Source organism: Photinus pyralis, unplaced genomic scaffold (assembly GCF_008802855.1).
Source record: "Photinus pyralis isolate 1611_PpyrPB1 unplaced genomic scaffold, Ppyr1.3 Ppyr1.4_LG4, whole genome shotgun sequence".
In the NCBI taxonomy this organism is placed as follows: Eukaryota; Metazoa; Arthropoda; class Insecta; order Coleoptera; family Lampyridae; genus Photinus; species Photinus pyralis.
Window position 1 is genome coordinate 37,264,155 of NW_022170511.1, and position 4,559 is coordinate 37,268,713.

The following is a 4,559-nucleotide window of genomic DNA, read 5'->3' on the forward strand; positions in this document are numbered from 1 at the left end:
CTGCATATTTTTACTTGTTTCAATGCCATTTGTTCAAAGTGCTATAACTATTCTTTTTCAAATAGGACGACCTCTATTTTATTTCGCTACTAGATTGCCTTTTGTGTTCTCTTCAATGGGGTGCCCTGTGCTTAAACCCCGCAGTTTTTATGTTATTCAATATTTTTCACAAAGATACCTACTCATTAATTAATTACGTGTTTATACATCAGAGTAGGCTGCTATAATAAAAAAACAAAAGAATACCAGGAAGTAAACAAGTGTCACAAATTAGATGTTTATTTGCTGCAAGTGTACTTTTGATTTCGTAAACAAATAAGATTAATTAAAAAGGCGAATTTCGAACAAATTAACTAATTTCTTTAGATAAATACGGAGAGCCGGAACTTTATATCAAAAGAACCGCTTGCGGCCTATTAATAATAATTTTTGTTAAATATTACGACTAACAAATGAATTGAATTGGATTGAATTGAATCACCGTAGGTATCATTGTCATTGATTAATTAAATAAACAAATTAAATAAAGGAGGATTTACCTTTCACACTGAGCGCCTCCCACAGCGTTCTCATTTTTTTTTAAGTTAGTGAACCCCAAAAGAACCTATTTCAACAATTGTGCCGATGATTCTTGTAAATCAATGGACTGTGGAATTTTTTTTTTCAAAATCCGAAGAATTTTTTCAGTTCACAAATGGAATAATTTCGAAAATACATCAAGAAATGTAAATCTATAGCTCGCGGAAACACCTACATTAAAAAAAAATACGTCCAAATCCGATCAAGAGAAATCAGCTTTTGATTTTGGGCTTGTTTTCGAGACACAACAAAAATGAGTTTGCAAATCAGGTCGCATCGAACGATTGTTTGAAGCGTGTACTTTTTTATGCTTCTATTTGACCAAAATGTTTGATTTTTATTAATCAGAGTAGCAAGGGCCTATTATATATTACCGTTCTTGTTATATTTCGGGAGTTGTTCCATTTGTTAGTTAACTAAAAAAAATTCCACAGTTCGTGGATTTGCAAGAATCATCTACAATTTTTGGAAATGGAAATGGTTGTCTTTTTCTGTGTGACTTTCCTTATCTATTGTAAAATAGCAACAACGGTTGAATTAATTATTATTATTACTATTAGGGTCGCACCATCAGCTGTAAAAAAAAATTGAGAAAGCTCTGGGATTCAGTTTTAAAGACGAAGAATACTTTTTTTAATTAGTTTATTTAATTAATCAATGACTATGAAACATGTTGGTCGGGTTTGCCACATTGTTTTGTTATCAAAAGAAGTGGCCAAATACGGATTTTCAAAAGGATCGGATGAATTTTACTTAGTAATAATATTTTGTTAATTTTTGGGATTCCTTTTTTATTTTTTTCCATAAAAAAACAATAACTTTTAAAAATGAGTGTTCCATATACCAACTGCATCTTATAGAAAATTCGACTACAAACAAACTAATTTCTCTTCATTTTTTCCCTTAGAGCATCAATAGTTAACGAGATAATTTGTCAAATAATGCAAAAAAAAACATTTTCCCATTTTTTTCTTTTTTTGTTTATAGCAATATGTTCCGGGAGTTTCCGGCCAGGGGGTCTATGATTTTCGGATTCATCGGATTTTTTTACATAGAAATACACTTGGTTTCGTTGAGTGAAATGACAACATCCAACACAAACCGTAATTTGACTGGACTATCACACGGGTATAAGGGCAGTGCTTAGGGATATTAAGGAAAGCAATATTGGGTCATCATCTGATACTGTTTTTTCTCCACAAACCTTATAGTCAGCCACTCCTCCGGAGATGAAGTTTTAAGTGACATTTCCCAAAAGGTATTTTGCTGGAAAACCTAGCAACGGGGGGTCTAGCTCCGCAATACTATCAGGACAGTACTAGGGTATCACGGAAAAATGTATTGGAGCCATCATTTGTATATAGAGCGTTTTTTTCTTTGGGATATCCCCCAGGAGCCCGATTCCACGTTTTTCTCCACAAACACGACAATTGTCGAACTTAACGTCACTATTAAAATGTACACATACAGAGTGACCCATCGCCATTATAGGTCATGAATCCAAAATTTATTTAATAAAACGTCCTCATTACGTAGTTTACAGAACAATGCATATTATACTAGAACCGTCTCGTGATGGGATGATTGAAACTTCTCGTGACCGACGAGATGAGTTTACTTCCTTGCAAAACGACAGTCATATCGAGCGGTAAGAGGTTGTAACGTTCCTGACAAAATGTTCATCCTGTATCGGTCTACATGGCCAGACAGGTAGTCCAGAGTTAAATTCATGCTGAGGACAACTGTGTTTTCCAAATTGTGACGTATTTCATCGTATCGAACTTCTATTGGTGGATTGTTCAAGCCAAGTTTGGAATACGCATTGTTTGAGTTCTTTTACGAGCACGTCGGTAGGCAGCCAAAGTTAAGCGAGGTCTACTAATAAATTCCATGTTGTTTTAATTGCAAATGTTGACGTGTAATTATATTCTGGCAATTTAACCTATTGCTTGTAGGACTGTCGAATGGGTTTTGAATCGAGTTTCTACACTTTTCTCCATTTTGGAGGATTGAAATTGTATCTATTAAATATGTAACAGGCCACCATCTGTTTAATCAATTGTTATATCGTGCATCCTGTTGAGGAATTCTTTCTGTTCATTCCTATGATCTTCGTTTAACCCACAAAAAGTTTAGCTGTTAAAACTTTTCAAAAATTATGGTGTAAGTGCTAAGGGTACTCAACATTTTGGGGAAGAATGCAAATCCGGAAGGTTTGAGGGAATGGAATAACTCCCAGAAAGGAAAAAAAAGATCTTCCTTTACTGGCACCCCCTTAGACCCCCCAGTAATACGATCACCTTCAAACCGTTCAACATTTAAGAGTTTCCAAAAATTACGGTGTAATGGGCTAGCGATTCTGGGGAAGAGTGCAGAGGCGGAAGTCTAGGGGGTATAGAATACCACCCCAGGAAGGATTGTCACTTTCTGTCAACCGATTCACCGCTTTAAGATAATTAATCCGCGGTTTAACTATGTATAACACAAAATAGTACTATGTCTTCCAGCAGTCGATTTAATTAGCTTTTGTACCGCGCACCAGAAACCTCACATTATCTAACGCGTAATCTCTTTTTCCTGGTTGCGCTTTCAAACTCTGCACCTTGCGTGACTTGACGCGTAATCCCTTTTTGTCCTAACTTCCACCAACTTAATTCCCCTCCAGCTTTCCTTCAAAAAATACTCCACCAAAATTGCTCTTAAATTGAATTTTGTTTTTTGGTAAACTGGAGGCTGAGGCTTTAGCATTTTCAGCTCAAAAATTCAGCCTTTCATTTCGGAATGCGGCCCCTGCAGACCTTTCAAAATTCATTTGAGGAGCAATCAGACAAAACCGGATAAATCCACTTTTGGGTCAAAATGACTTTTTTCGCGATTCCTATATCATTTTTTCCGACAAATCCATTGGTGAACTCAGATTCAAGAAAAACCGTCTAAAAGCTGCTTAAAATCGACCCCAAAGTTACATCAATCAAGCAAAACGGGATAAATCCACAAAATAAAATTGCATAGCAATTTTTCAAGCAAAACGGGATAAATCCAGGTAATTGTACCTCATCTTTTTAACTTACCTTACCGTGTAATCTTTGTGGTGGGGTTAACGAGACCTTTTCACCATTGAAGATAGTTATAAATTCAATGCTTTTCACGTTCATTAGATTATTAATATTGTTAGTCTGCTTAACATTTCTTAACATTGCGTAATCGCGGGTGGTTTTTGACCACTATTTTTTTTAGTTTTATTTCCCTATAAATAACAACAAATTTTAACCTACAAAAAAATAAAAAAAAATTTAAAAAAAATTAAAATAATAACAACAACAATAATAATAATAATAATAATAATAATAATAATAATAATAATAATAATAATAATAATAATAATAATAATAATAATAATAATCATTGAAATAAGCAACTTTACATTGCAAAATTCAATAAATTCTCTTGAAATCAAGCAAAAGAAGATAAATCCATTTTGTTTTTTGCTATATTATTTATATTAATAATGCAATGGGAGCAAAAATTTGCAAAATCACTCTGTCATTTCATATCTTTCGCCTACACCTTTTACTTTTTGGATAAATTGAAGAGCCTGGCGTAAATACGTTTTTCGTCAATATCTCAAAACCATATAAAATGGATTTATCCGGTTTTGTCTGATTGCTCCTCAACAATTTGGTTTTAGGTCCCTCTAGCAAAAGCAAATAAATGCGAGTTTTCACAAATTCGCACTGCAGCCTGCGCAAAACGCAACTTCTTATTTACGGAACGATTTACAGGGGCAATTTTGGTTTTAGGTCCCTCTAGCAAAAGCAAATAGAATGCACTTTTCTAAATTCGCACTGCGCTCTGCGCAAAACGGACTTTCTTATTTACGGAACGTTTACACGCAATTGGGTTTTAGGTCCCTCTAGCAAAGCAAATAAAAGTGCACGTTTTCAATTCCACTGCGCTGCGCAAACGCGAACTTGCTTATT